Below are 16,321 nucleotides of genomic sequence, written 5' to 3'. Positions count from 1 at the left end.
CTTTCAGGAGCAGAGTTAAACACATCTTCTGCCTTGTTGTGATATATAAACATGCTCAGAGATGCTGCATATGACCGAGGAGATTATACATCTTGCATGAGAACAGCCAGTGAAGGGTTCAAAACAGCTGAAATCCAGCCCATGCTTCTGAGTCTCAAATCCACAGACACTGTATAGACCAGAGAGGGCCCGAATGGGGATGTTCTCACTTCACTCTGTGTAACAGGGAAACAGTTTCAGGGCGATTATTTACTCTTGTATGTCCAACACATTGTACTATGGGTTGCACTTGATATTAACTTAATAAATATTTGTTGATTAAAGATGAATAAGTGCTTGAATGATAAATATAGCTCATATATTTTAGATGACTAGTTTGTGACCAGAAATCTTATTTGTGAGAAATTACAAGATATTGGGTCAAGAAATTGTTGTAAACATCAAGTGCTGATTTGTAGCTCCCAGATCAAAATGCACAGAGCATTTCTAAAATGTTTAAAGTTTCTTAGTGGAGCTTAGATATATAGAACAATTAATTAATGGATATTCTGTTTATATGGTTTGAATGTAATAGCTGGACTATTAAAGAAGAAAATTCCACAATAATGTGGGGAATTTATATGTTTTGCCTCTCACATGCCTTTATTCAAGAAAATATTCAGATCACAATTCTTTTCATAATTCAAAGCAGCTTCTATGAATGGATCCAGCCTATCTCAATAGATGATATATAGACTTTGGTCAATTCTAGCCATTTGGATTAACTCTGTGGTGATAAATAAGTTGCTTGGTAAATAACTATTATTATGACTGAGAAAAAAAGAATCAACTAGAAAATTGCATATATGGGCATGTGCATAAAGATGGATTGTGTCTTTCTTTAGTATTCTCTCCATTGAACTCACACTATTCAAAAGAAAATATTGAACCTCTGTGAAGACATTGATGTTTACAAAGGTCACAGAAAACAAACATCAATACATTGTCTCAACTATTGAAAATTTCTGGTACTACAGATGCAGAATTAGAAAACCTTTTATATGATTACATTTTAAAATATGTTAATACATTTACAACATAGCATGTTAACAGCTCCATTAATTTTGGAAAATAGATAAAACTACTGCTAATTTTATTTTATAGAAGCTTAACATTCTAAAACATGTTTAGCTTTATTTCAGTTGATGATTAATTTGTAAATATTCATATATTCTTGAATCTTGGGAAATTCCATTGTGAGAAATTTACACAAAGATATTGTAACAGAAAGAAGTTAGAACTAGATAGAAAGTTAAGGAAAGTTATACTACTTGGAAAGAAGCACCAATACTACTAAAATAAAAAAAAATCTTGCATACTCTGTATCCCTACATTTAGATTTTTATGATCATAAATTTGATTACAAGCAAATTTTTAAATAATTCCCTTTAATGTCATCCATATAATAAATAACATTCTTATAATTGTGCTATTAAGAATCTTAACCACAATACTAATTATGAGGTTATTAATCTTAAGGGTAACATCTATATATTTCTATCAAGATGGGAAGGTGATATGGTAAATTGCCTTGACTTCTTTTTAAGAAGATAAGCTTTTGAGATAATGACAGTAGTTCATGAATTTTTGATTCCATGATGTCTGACAGATAATACATGCTCATAAATATGTCTTGAATAAATGAATGAAGGAGAAGAGAGAAAAGGAAAGGAGAGTTAAGGACTATGTAGGCAATTCGAACTGATCTAGATCAAATGACACGTTCTGTAAGCTAATCATACATTAGATGATTTGGATAAAGATTCCAGTAGTTTTGTTTATTTTTTTAACACTCATTCCTATCTAAAGGAAAAACAGAACAACCTACCACCTAAATAGTCAATACTATCAGTTATCAAGTAAGAAGCACTATTCTTCCAAACATTCTGTATAGTATTTTAGATTGAACATTTTTCATACACATAAACTATATTCCCCATGAACATTATCATCTCTCAGTACATTATGTATTTCGGATGATCAATAAATAATGAAGAATAACAATAACAACAACATCAACAAAGCCCTCGGGGACCACGAGGCTTGCTCTCGGGCCAAGGTCTGAGCAAACAGATGGTTTCTTCATGGTGCCCTGAAAGCGAGCCTCGTTGCCTCCCATGCAACCACTAACGGCAGTAAATCCCTGAGCAATTGGCCTTCCATCAAAAACAGTCTGTATCCGGTCTAGGGGAGTTCACAATGAGGGACTTTTGGCAATGATGTCTCAGTTGATCACTCCTGTAATGGGGCAATTATAGTCAGAGAGGTTGTCTGTGATGTAACCCAAGCCCTCATTTCTACACAGCTGTGCAGACCATCAACTCAAATTGTACCAAGAAGTCAACTGGGAGCCTATTCAGAATATGGGATATTTATTGGCTGAGGATGAGGAAAGCCTATTTGTTCAACCACAGTGGAATTTATCTTTGTCAGCTCTGGGCACAGACATTCGAGCATGTGCAAATAGCAGTACCGGGCTGCCAACCAGGCTGTTCTGGGCTCTCCTCTGACCTGACTCTCTTGGGCCCTGTCTGTCACTCCTGTCTCGGGCCAGCCTGCTCCGGGGTTCTCCTTTGTCCATCCCCTGACTCCTGAGCTTGCACGTGCCAACCTTTTGACTTTTGTGACTTCCCAAATGGATTTTTCAGAATTTTGATGTTTAATCAATAGATATGGATAAAAGGACTGCAAGCGGTGAGGGCCCAGCTGACATTAGACAGCATGATTTTTTAGTAGATTTTTTTCTTGAATTTCTTTGCTAACCTTTCGCAACTTAGAAGGAAAACAGAGAATTGGTAGTGGGATTCCCCAGGGCCAGGGACTGGCACCCTTGGTGAGCCAGTGGGGCAAAGAATTAGGATGGTTTTCAGTGAATTATCAGGGTGCCTGCCTGTGGGTCACAGATTGTGGAAGGAGTCAAGGAAAATGATGGCTGGGGAACATACGTAGGCCTGAATGAATGGGGATCATCATGTGGATAAAGAAAAGCTTGTGGGTAAGGAAGGGAGAGAGGTGCAGGGACAGAAGGTTGTGATCAGAGAAGGAGAATCAAACACTGTGTTTGGAAGTCAGGTGGCTGTGGATGGTGAGAAGCTCTAAGTTCACCTTCCTCTCTACTCCTCTCACAGTCGATATGGGTTTCAGGTAGTGAAGCGGTGGGCAGCACAGAACATTTCCTTAATCTGCTTGGGCTGGAGGCTGCGGGGACCAGAAAAACAGGCAAAAGCCAGCCAGCCTTCAAGCATGTGAGGAAGTAGAAGGAATTTATAAGAACAGGTTCAAGATGGACACAAGGCTTTTTAAAAACGTGTATCTCTTGTTAAATGTACACAGCTACTTGGTTAAAACCAAATTGAGAACTATTTTATTATTAAAAGTCACAATTAAAGAACATACAGCTATACATGCATATACAAGTGCTTTTCATTTCTGAAAGAAAAATATTCAAGTCACATAAATAAGGCAGTTGGACAGGGGCAGAAAGAAGTTACGCAGGGGAAGCAGCAACCAGAAAGAGAAATAAGCACTATACGGTGTGGAGGGGAAATGGAGAAGCAATCAGAAGAGTAGGTCTGTGGCAGGACAGGACGACTTTGTATTTTAGGGTGTTGGAGTATGTTCCTGGGGCCGTAATTAGCACAGCCACCACCTGGGAGTGTGCGATGTCTTCAGTTTTCTGCAGTCAATATAGACCTGACCCAGACATTTGGGTCAATGAAGGTCTGAATGTCCACAGAATGGGAGGATTTCAGGGGTCTCTTTAATGAATGGTGTGTCCGTGGTAGGTGGGGTGGAAATGAAATTGCATTCAATGAGAGCACAGCAGCAGAGATGGCTCTGATGGGGTGGAAAGCAGCGATGATTCAGAAATGTGCGAGAGAAGAGACCAGTTCTCCAGGCATTTCGCCTGGTGGTTGCAGCTGAGACTGATCTGGGGCTCCTAGAAGGCCAGATGTGGAAGCACAACCATGTCTCTTTGCAGTGGAAACTTCAGTGGGAAGCTGAGCCAGAGGGCAGAAGAATGTGTCTTACATATTTGCTTTGTCCTACTTGCTTATTCTTCTGAATTACCCTGTAGTTCCTTTTTATCCCTATAGTTCCTTTTTCCCCTAATCCATCCCAACTTTCAAAAACATTCTTGCAGGCACGGTTTTATAAATATTTTCTTTTTGGCACATTCAATAGAAATGAGAACTTCAGTAAAACATGATGATATATTTAGTGGTAGCAGAAGTTAAATGGAGATTGTAAGTGCTTTCTCTCTCAGGTAATTATTGATACCCAGTGCAGCAGGCAAAATCCAACAGCAATGATAAACACATAGCATTGGAAACATGTATTTCCAAAGTGCATTGAGCACTTAATTGAATAAAACAGTTAACTCAGACACATGTGCTGGGTTTTGTCTCCAACTGCCTCGTATTATCCCTTTGTTGTTGGAACTGACTTCACACAATTAAGGTAAGGCATTTTTCAAATAATTGATGTGTACAGTTAAGAAAGGTACATTGTGATGCATTCAATATAAATATAATATCTTGTTATTTTTCAAACTTTTTATATAAGATATGACAACCAAAATGATAATAAATGGAAAACTCTGGGATTATCTTATAAATCTAAGAGTCCATAAAACTCAAGTTCATTCTCTTATTTTTACTGATGAGAAAATTTAGAAGTAGGGGCTACCAAAGTTGGGTTCGTTGCCTTAGACTGAAATCTGGGTATCCTAGCCATGCAGCTCAGGGTTCTTGCTATTTTACCATGGATGCAAAGTGGGTGCACAAGTTACTTATTAACTGACCTTAGCAATGAGACAACATAATGCATCTGATAAGGCAAAGCGCCCTAGTAGGGAGCTGTAACTTTTACTGTGGAAGCAATCAATTACTCTTTTCAAAATCACATCTCCATTCACAGGGTAAAGGAAAGAGGCAGTGGTCTGCTGTCTGTGACTTTCTTAAATTTTAGACATTTAATAGAGCACTGAGAGTGTGAAAACATTATTAACTTAAACCAGGGAGTCAATTTCAATCTTAATTCTTAAAAAAATATTCACCAAGCAGCAGGAATCAATCCTAAGTTTATATTTAATCATAAATGGTGGTGGGGATAAGTTGACTCATCTCAAAAGCAATAATAAACACAATTATTAATAATATTTCTCATTTGAATTGTAATTTAAGGGCTAATCTAATCATCACTTATTGACATTTTCTAACACCTACCCAGAGATGGTGGGGCATGTTCACAGGGCATCAGCAGATGTTCATAATGCCTTTAATTACTGAAAAGACATGAGCTATGTTCCTAACACTGATAGTACCAGGATGTAAGCCAAAGAACAGACCTGCAATTAAATTTTTCCTTAAAATAAATGTGGATTTTGTTAGCCATTCCATCTTTATGCGATGGCTTATTTACGTTGATGAGTAGTAAATATCCAATCCCTCCTGACAGAAATTGTACCTCCGTATGCTAAAATATGCATGACAGTGGAAAATAAGAAGGCTCTGACCATGCAAAGAGAAACCAGAGTTCTCAAAAATGTATCTACTTTGTAAACATTTTCATTATTCATATAGATCCGCACCTTTACCACATTTACAGAAGTGCTGCACCATTCCAAATCATCGATTATGCACATGTTTCTTTTAAATATACCCAACTATTAATCTACTACCATCAGCATGTACTTAAAGAAGAGCAAACGAAAGAACATCTGGATTCTGAAGCGGTTTGAGAACAGACCACAAGTTTCTACATTTCTGCAAATCCCCAAATGCTGCTGTAACTGGGCTTATTCATTTTCACTTTTAATAATGCTGTGTTAATTGTGTTATAAGAGTAATGTTGTTAAATTATCTCACCTGTTTGATGTTTAGTTGCATTGCTTAAAAGTGACAGAAACAAAATTACGGATGTAGACAAGAAAATTGGCAAAAACAATTATCTAAATTCAAACGAACAGGAGGCAGTGAAGGCGTATTCTCCATATCCAACTCATCAATGAGTTCTTTCAGTTTTTTCTCCAAATCTGATCCCAAATCCAGTTACTCTTTTCTGCCTCCACGGCCTCTACCCTAGCTCAAACTGCCTTAACAGTCACTTAGACTATTATCAGAGACTCCTGTTTCTGTTTGTGCTTCTTAAAAGCCATTTTGTGCATAGCTGACTCACCCCAGCTTATGAGTATAGATTGTTTAATTTTCAGGGATTTTGTGAGCCAGTTGTTAAACACAGCAATTATTAGAAATTAAGTTATACATACTTACAATTAAGTTATGTTAAAAGCAGAAGTAATTACTCAGAACTCATCACTTCTTGAGTGCAGTAGTATATTTTACATCCGTCTGAGCTGTTAACATTATTTACATCTACACTCACTGCATGGTGTAAGAATGTATAATGGCGACTCCTGTGACTCTCTTCCCAACTGCACATTCTGTGATATCACATTGATAGCTTAAAACTGGTCATAATGGAGGTATTTAAGCCAGAGAAATTAGCAAATGCTACAAATCAAGACCTAATCTACTATTCTGTTGACTGTCTAGGACTAAGATAATGGAGAAAATATCAAAGACGGTAGATTATACTTACAAGTGTGTTAATTCTGTAGCTGTTGTGTTTTGAATAGCACAGAAAAAACTTGAACAAATAGTCTTACAATATTTGAAAACTATTATCTGTTTCAGCAAAGAAAGCATTCACATAACTGACAAAGGAATGATGTTCCAACATGCATTTTGTTGTTTCAATTTCATGTTAACCATTAATGTAAATAAAAATATTAAACAACATTCATTTCAGAATGAGAATTTTTTGAGCATCTATTATATTCCCAGAATATTGTAGGTGCTCAAAAAAACATCCCTGGAATGCATTTATTAATATAAACTAAAATAATTTCATCCCCTTTCCTCCCTTTCTTCCTTGTTTCCATTCTGAGTCCAGTGGTGTCCATTATCATGGTAACTCAGGAATTGAGGTCGATCCTATTCCTAAAAATGCCTGAGTCACTGAAGACACCTTGCTGGCCACTTCAAGTACTTTTTCAGCTATATTTTCTGCATTTCCTGTGCAAAATCTCCATTGGCCCTAATCATCACCTTAGAGTGTTTCTAGAAACTCATTTGAGAGCTTTACGGTGAAAGTTGAAAAACAAGCTAAAAATATAATAGTAGCATTATTTCGGCTATAACAGCAACCTAAGAAACTTTTGGGGTCCTATACAATATGATGTTCTCATATTTTCCTTAAAACTTAAAAATCACAAATCCAAGTCTGTTGTGCAGGAGATTACTGTTAAATTGTGAATGCCAATTAAAGTTTAATAGTTAATCTTCACTAAATAAGAAGTGCTTCATATACCATGCAAAATTATCTGCCACAGCATTAACAAAAACCGATTAGTTAACTAGCTAACCAGATTAAATACAGACTTTCAAATTTATGGGAAATGAATAGGCCTTAACTTTAATAGTATGGAATATTCTTTTATTTAAATTTTATGACTCCTCATCCAGTTTCATTTAAAATGTCAAAACTGTAATGGTAGTGACATTCATTTTATAATAGTGTTTGAAACATATGCAGTAAAAGGGGTTGTAATAATAATACTACAAATTACATGCTTATTTTTCCAGATCATACCTAATAGACTGTAATATCATTTTCAGTCACAGTTCACCAGAGTTAAATTTAAAGCATAATATTAAAGTCAAGGTTCTTTCACATCTAATTAGACATTAGAAACAAATGTGGCCAGATCTGCATTCTGTTAAATATATGCAAATAATTCCTCAGAGGCAATGGAACAATTTAACAACATTAAAGGTAAAAGTAACCCACTCTAAAGGTGCACAATAAATTACTGTAGATTTACCTTCAGCATTGTGTAACATGACATCTCAGTTGCTGTAGGACACACTGTAGCATAAATTGCACCCAGCTTGTCTCACACTGCACAATATTCAGGACAAACATAGAATATTTTATGCTTAGAAGCCTAACTTCTGCAAATTATGCCAGCGAGTGAGGCAGTTCAACAAAGCACCTATCATTGGGGTATGGATAGCACCGTTGCAAATCTTGGCAGAGTCATTTATTTTCAGGAGCAGTAGGGAAACATTAAAAAGAATGCATTTTGCTCATTCTTTGAAAATTCATATAAATAAGTCTTAGCTATAGACTGTATTTAGAAATGAGTACTGTGGGTTCCCCCCCACCCCCCAAGCCCATGTCATTAATGGTTTTGCTGTATTCATCCTCAGAAATGGATGGGGGAAGAGATTTCCCCGAAGTTCCATCAAGTAGGATCACAGTAAGATTTTTCTCGACTTCTGCTTTTTATCATCGCTCTAAAAAATGGGATGGGGAAGTAAAGGTGATTTTATGCCATTCGCTAGCCTGCCACGCACTTTGGCATGCTGACGTGAGCTTTCCAGTCAAAGCCTCTGATTGGCTCTCCATGGGCTAATCACATTCTTGCCCTGTCTTCAAGCATCCTCCTGCCCCATTTAGAAAAAGAAAGCAACAGGGGCCCGCAATACAGAATTGCTTGCAAACACTTGCCTTGAGTATTCCTGTAGCTATCCAAACACAAAGAAAATAATTCTTTCTCTCAACCGCCATTTATGTAGACGCTGAAATCATTGTAACAAGTACTTGATCCATAAATGTAAGTTTTTAGCAAATAAAAAAATTACTATACCCATCTTATATATTAGGTGAGACCTTTCAAAAATAGAACTTCAGGTTTTTTTATAAGCTGTAATTATAATCACTTAAAAGTAAAGAGTCTAAATTGTGGCCATCCACTCTCTTGGTGCCAAGGCTTGAAGACTATTGCCAGCATTTCCACTCTTCCCCCAAACAGTCCTCTACAGAGGAATTTGTTTCTAGATGCATTGCCATAAAATTGAATCAATAGAAAGGTTTGGACACTCCTATTCACCATGATTTTTTTATAGTTGAGAACCAAATAATTGTATTTCATATTCATATTGCATATTCAACCACCAGGTGAAATTCTCCCTACAAAATATCCCAAAGTTTCCATTTTTACTGTGCTTGGTATACTGCCAGGCCTAGGATAAAAACATAGTATCCATAGCAAGAGGGACAACTCCTAACCTCTGTTGACCTTAGTTGAGAGGAATTTGGTCCATATCATATGGGAAAAATTTGCTGCCACAACTACAATTAGCTTGATTTTAGAGAGATAGTTTTTGCCAATGACATTGAGAATAATTCCAGCTGTAATATATATTAATTAAGGGCCATCTTTACTATCTTTCAAAGTATCTAGGAGAAAAAAAAGAAACCAAATTTGTATTTTACTTACTGAACTGACTGAAGGAATTGTGTAAAAGAAAACAAAAAGCCTAATTACTGCTATTACCCATCAGTGGAGAATTCCATGCTAATAATAATTCCATGCTAATCAGGATCTAGGCAAAGATTCCTTCATAAGGTGAAACAGAACTTTTCATATCATTTCTGTTTCCATTAGGTCATGATTTTTGTTTTAGAATAACCAATGGAACATATGAATTCATTTTAGGATTTATATTTCTCCTGGAAAATTACTGCCAGATAGATGTGGGAAATAAAAGTGCTATGGATAAGATTTAAAGAGAGAGCTACCCTTGCAAAAAATATTTAGTTCTGCATATCTAAGCATTTTCAACTTGCTAGCATTTTGGCACATCATCAGTTCTCCAAAAGAACAAGGATACTAACATTAACATTTGCTCTAACACCTGATCGGCTGGACATGCGGGGAGCCCTAGAACTTATTTAAGATTCCAAGATAATATATGGAAGCCTGGGTATAAAAGAAACAGTGGAAAAGGAATGACTGTTTCCTAGTGCTAGTGAGTGTGATGAGTAAAGCAGAAAAGAGTCTGAAGAAAAGAGTTACAATAATTGCCCAAACTGCACCTGTACAATTTATTCTGTGTAGTAGACCTGAATACATATGCAATATTTTCCCAAGGAAATATAGGTCTTTTTAGAGAAGTTGATAAGAAGCAAGAGATAATTATGGACTACGTGATGTTGCTTAAATTTAATGTATTGGTTAGAATACAAAAATACAGCCAATTCTGCAATATTCAAACAGTGCAGAAGGAAGTGAACACCCTGGTTCTCCTGCCAACTCCTCCAGGAGCGGCCTCTGCCCACTGAGTATGATTTCATCAAGGAGAGAGCCTATGACCAAGGCAAGTCTCATGATCTCTCTGGATCTCAGTTTCTTTATTTTAAAACAAGAGAAGGGCCCAGATAAGGTCTGCAGTCTTCTTTTGTTTTAATATTTGATTATTCTTCTGGGTAAGGGATCAGTAATTCAAGAAACTCTTGACTAAAATCAGTACATGTTTAGAAAAATCAGAGGATTCTGAACCACAGTGGCATGTTCCCTTTGGAAAATAAAATTTGAAAAGAATTTTAAAGGAGATTTCTACAAATTGCTCACAACTGGAAACAGATCAAATGTTAAAACAATTAAACGCTGTGATTGGCTATTGACAGAGCCATTTTTTTTTTCTTTTTTAATCATTACCTTTGTATTCACCTCCTGATTGCATGCAGGAAGCAGCCACAGAGAGAGTATAGATAAATTCCACTGTAATTCCCAAACCATATTTTAAACTATAGTCGCAACATTTTTCTCTGCAAAACCTTTTTCAGAGCTGATAACATGTGGAACAATGGATTGATTTTAAGTCGCAGCTCTTTGTTTTCCAAGGCCCTCCCTCTGGCAGAGCAGCCAGAGAGCCTGGAGGGGGGCTGGGGGAAGGGCTGACAAGCAGGGAGCTCACACCTTTCATAATGGCTGGTGAACAATCAAGAGCTGATGGTATTACTGAAAGGTTATTATTTGAATTAATCATACAAGTTTAAAACAACTTGGCATTTTAAAATGTTTCTAGGTGGGCGTAGTTTCCAAACTGCAATTGCCACCTCGTGTAATACCTGGCATGTTGGGAGGGGTGTGAGTCCGCTGGGGAGGAGCGAGAATGGTGGGGAAATGTCTGGAATGGAGCCTCTGCCATCCTTTAAGGGGTAGTAACAGGGTTCTAGGCAGATCTGGGCAACTTTATGATCCCTTTATGGTGTGGAGAGAGAGAAAAGAACGGAGTGAGAGAGGCAAGAGAAGATCAAAAAGGAAGTGAGATGGGGGGGAGAGAAGAAATGGGAAAAAGAGAGAGGTAGACTTAAGAGCTGGCTGTAGCTTTATGCTAACTGGTGATTTCGGGTAGCAAATTCCATCCTTTCTCTGTTGCAATTCTCCCATCTGTAGTAATGATCCAGTTTACTACACGGAAGTATTAAGTGAATCAAATGTGATAATATATGTGATGGTAAAGGAACAATGCAATGGCATTGAAGAATTGGAGAAAGAAAACAATAGTAGGTGGTGTGAGTGAAATATAGGTATGCTCTATCGCTCCTTGAGAATGAGTAGTGCTTCAATCCAGCAAACAGCAATCAAGTATGCACTGGGAACCAGGCACTGAGCTAATTTATATGCTAGTCAAGGTCTCTGGACTAGAAAGATGAATAAGATAGTCTTGACATTGAGGACCTTATATTCTACGAGAGATAAACACTTTAACAAACCATTTTGGTAAGTTATGTGAATTAGTCTAATAGAATCTGCACGGGTTGATGCAGAAGAATACAGGAGAGCTTCAGCCTGGTCCCGGGGCATGTGCTTGAGCTGAGGCTTTCACACAAGGTATGCAAAGAGTGCAATGGTCTTGCTAACAGACTAAACAGCAAGCACCAGGCTCAGAGAGGGTATGAAAGCGTGCTGTGTGCCTCGTTGCCATTAAAGTATGATGTGGGATATAGCTAGGGTTAGGTTTGGGGCTGGAGAAATAAACAGTGCCAATTCACATATATTTAACAAAGTAGTTTAGACTCAATTCTGTAAGAATTGGAGCACAGAGAAGCATACGAATGACGAAGCTATATATGCATTTTATGTTATATAAACATCACATAGAAAGATTTTAGAAAGATCATTTTGGGAGCAATATAGAAGAATTAAAGAAGATTTTCACAGTGAAGACCAGAGTGTGCTTTGTCTCTTATGTAGGATCAGGACACATATTATACCATTTGCCTCATTCAAAGAGATCGCCAGCCTATAATACTTATTGGCCTTTGTTTTCTTTCATTCACTCTCCCTTACCTTCAAAAACAGTGAGATCATGATGCCAGCAGCTGTACATGGGCCACCCAGCTTTTCCATTAAAATCAACAGAGTTGATACTAAATGCTAATTGGGATACAGAATTGGTAACCAGGGTGTCAATGATAAAGCACTATAACTAGAAATGCTTGTGTGTATGTGTGTTTGTGTGTTTTGATCCCTAAATTAAATAAACTAGAGAATTAAAGTAATACTTTAGATGCACTTCATTAGGCAGAGATATTAATGACAAGGCAGATAGTTATTTTTTGGTTCATGTACTTAATCACAAAATTTTGAGATGGAAACATAATTGCATTAATGACTTTTTTTTATACATACTCCTTGATTTTAGTGTTTTTAGTAAAGGTACATTAATGACACCAGCCCTGCAGTTATTGTCTGATAAGTCCATGAATCAAAAAAAAAAAAAAAAAGGTAATGGTAGTTTAATGGTCCTATATTTTAGAGTCTGTGAAGTCATCTATTGTTGTAAAGTAATTTATAATTTTCAAGAACATTTTTAGTATGAAATAACTCAAAGAAAGCAATACTACAAGTTCAGTTGCTTTTCAAGGGACTGGAAGGGAATGAATTCATCAAAGGTTTCAAAATAATTATACAATTCTGGAGCATCACATATTTGAACACAGATCATTACTGGAACATTACTGGCTATATGTGTCTGGGTGCTTTCCCACAATAAATCTTTGAAAACATTAATTATGATATGTACCATGATATGAAGAAATAGCTATTTGGCTAGCAAGTTAAAATGTGCTAGCAAACATGTTAAAAAAAGGAGAGCTGAAAAAATCCGAAGTCTTGAAAATTCCAAATATTTATGAAGTCAATTTGAGAAGTAATTTTTTTTTTTTTTTTTTTTTTTTTTTTTTTTTTTTTGAGACAGAGTCTCACTCTGTTGCCCAGGCTAGCATGAGTGCCGTGGCGTCAGCCTAGCTCACAGCAACCTCAAACTCCTGGGCTCAAGCGATCCTCCTGCCTCAGCCTCCCGAGTAGCTGGGACTACAGGCATGTGCCACCATGCCCGGCTAATTTTTTCTATATATATATTTAGCTGTCTATATAATTTCTTTCTATTTGTAGTAGAGATGAGGTCTCGCTCTTGCTCAGGCTGGTCTCGAACTCCTGAGCTCAAATGATCCGCCCATCTCGGCCTCCCAGAGTGCTAGGATTACAGGCGTGAGCCACCGCGCCCGGCCGAGAAGTAATTTTTTAAATTGATTTTAAAGTTAAAAAAAAAAAAATTCTCAGGAATATGTACCAAGCCCAGAGAAAGAGGAAATATCTTAACTATGCCCCTCTTTCTCAGGTTCTACTGAGATAGCTTCTTTCCTGCCTCTGTGATATTTATCAGTCAGTCAACATACATTTATTGGACGCCTTCTCTGCAAGCTGGAAAGGATAATTTTCGTTAATTGAGTGGAGGTAGCAAAACATGTGAAAAGACTGACCTGATTGTTAAAAACATTTAAAATGCTACACATTATCTATACCATACTTAATTTAAACGTGATGGACAGGTTGCTTTTCACTGAATGTTCAAAAATGCACACTTAACACAGTAAGATGGAGACCGATATTTCTGTGCCGAGTGGATGAAGTAACTTTCTAATTTGTGCAGTTCATAACCCCTTGCCTGCCCAAGGATAATGATATTCTAGGCAGGAAACATGATCAGAATATTAGGATGTCAAAAGGCTTAGGCTGTCATCATATCACAAAAATTAAAATGTCTTTACTTAAAACCTTGTCTGTCACATGATTCTTGCTAGAGCTTTCCTCGCTAGTATCATTGGGTTGAGGATGATACTGTTTATTTTGCCACAAATGCCATTTCCAGGAGGTTTTTAAACACTGGCTCAGGGCTGATACATGCACTGCCAGGTACCTCTTTGAAAGAAAGCTCTTTAGGAAGGATCTTTTGCACATTTAATCACCAGTTTTGTTTTGCTTAAAAAAGCAATAACAATAGCTGAAGTCCCTGCAGCCTAAGTGATTATTTGGAATCACCTGCAGTGGCTGGTGAGGAGCATCCATCCACTTTGTTTCCTGAACAGAATCTCACGGTGGCTGCATGTTTTTCTGGCTTTGAAACGGACACTTGGAGCCCCACAGCATATTTAAAGATAACCTAACCGGCATTAGCAGGATGTTTCTTATGGCCAGAGAAATTTTTCTCTCAGCATTTCTCTCCATATTGTTGATCTTTTTTCATTATCGTGCTGTATAATATGAGGGAAAAAATTACATATCTGGACTAAAAAACTTGAAGAGGAGGTAATCATCTATATGTGATATGTGTGTATAAACATTTCACTAGTAACTGCAACCAACTGCCTTGATTAAAAGTTATAAGCTGTTGCATGGATTATTCATCCTGTGCTTCGGATTTTCATGTTTGTAACATACAAACAGACCTATTAAAATTTTCACATAAACTTTGAAAGGCTTAATGAGAAATGCTATGAGAACGGATTATTTTTATTGACCTTAAATAGGTCTATTCAGGGATTATTATTTTGCGACTAAACACTGTCTCAGTTGACACTGAAAAGAAAAGCCTTTCAGGCCGGGCGCGGTGGCTCACGCCTGTAATCCTAGCACTCTGGGAGGCCGAGGCGGGTGGATTGCTCGAGGTCAGGAGTTCGAGACCAGCCTGAGCGAGACCCCGTCTCTACTAAAAATAGAAAGACATTATATGGACAACTAAAAATCTATATAGAAAAAATTAGCCGGGCATAGTGGCGCATGCCTGTAGTCCCAGCTACTTGGGAGGCTGAGGCAGTAGGATCGCTTAAGCCGAGGAGTCTGAGGTTGCTGTGAGCTAAGCTGACGCCACGGCACTCACTCTAGCCTGGGCAACAAAGTGAGACTCTGTCTCAACAAAAAAAAAAAAAAAAAAAAAAAAAGAAAAGCCTTTCAGCTTACTATCACAAAACATGAGCCCCATTTTCATATAATGCAATGGCATACATTACCCTGTCTTATAAATCTATCTCAAATATCTCCAAGTCTGTCAAAGACAAGTGACCCTTTAAAATAACTACCTAATTCTGATCTGGAGAGTTGGTATAAACGTTCTACGGCTGTTAAGTCATTCTTGCAAGTCTTCAACAAATCTTTTTAAGGTCGTATTTTGTAGTAGGCACATGATTGGCACTGGGGCTCATGAATACGTGTGATCCATACTACCATGTATATCAATCAGGAAAAAGTATTAGTGTTTTGTAATAAAATGGAGAAAATCCACGTTGACGATCACAGCTCAAACCAAGGGATCAATCTAACCTAATTTTAACCATCAACAACAGTCCTTAGTATCCCTTATTCATCTGATATTCAATTTATGAGAAACACAGACCAGTGTCCTACTGGCCACCAGAAAGACACCTTACAAGCAGCCACAAGGGACCAAGGGAGCTTTATATTTTGACCTTTGATATATGCCCACTGAGTTGGTCATACCTTTCTTATCTCAATATAATTATCAAATCAAAATTTTTTTAAAATCTGGGTCAAATACGGATATCTTAAAAGAGCCAGCCTTTAGGTGTGACAATAACTGTGAAAATTGGCCTGTCACTCTGGGTACTTTGGAGGAAGCAGCTCTGAGAAGTCGGCGAGTGTTTCTAAGTGACAGGAGCTCTGTCAGGGACTTTCAGCCTCTAGCGGAGGTCAGCACAGTGCTAGCATCGCCCGCGAGAGGCAAAGAAGGGAGATTCTCAGCTCCTTGTTGCTTCCTCTCGAGCTGGGGACCTGTGTCAGTGAGCGTCCTGTTTCTCTGGTCCCACAGACTTTACTCGGTATAGCCCCAAAGGCCAGAGCCAACCTGGTCGGGATCCTCCAGCCAACTCCCCCATTTGACAGATGGAAAAACTGAGAGCCAGAAAGACAAAGATCTCACTAGAGAGCTCATGGCTGGTTCATGGGAGAGCCCAGGCTGGGACTCACAGCGCTTGGCCACAAACAGCACTGGGTGTCCTGAGTAAAGGCACCAGTGACTGAGTTCCTTTTCCTTACAGAGGTAGTGTCATTGAATCTTCCAGGCAC

This window comes from Eulemur rufifrons, chromosome 18 (genome assembly GCF_041146395.1).
Source record: "Eulemur rufifrons isolate Redbay chromosome 18, OSU_ERuf_1, whole genome shotgun sequence".
NCBI classification, from domain to species: Eukaryota; Metazoa; Chordata; class Mammalia; order Primates; family Lemuridae; genus Eulemur; species Eulemur rufifrons.
The sequence above is the reverse complement of the archived record's forward strand: the minus strand, read 5'-3'. Positions refer to the sequence as shown.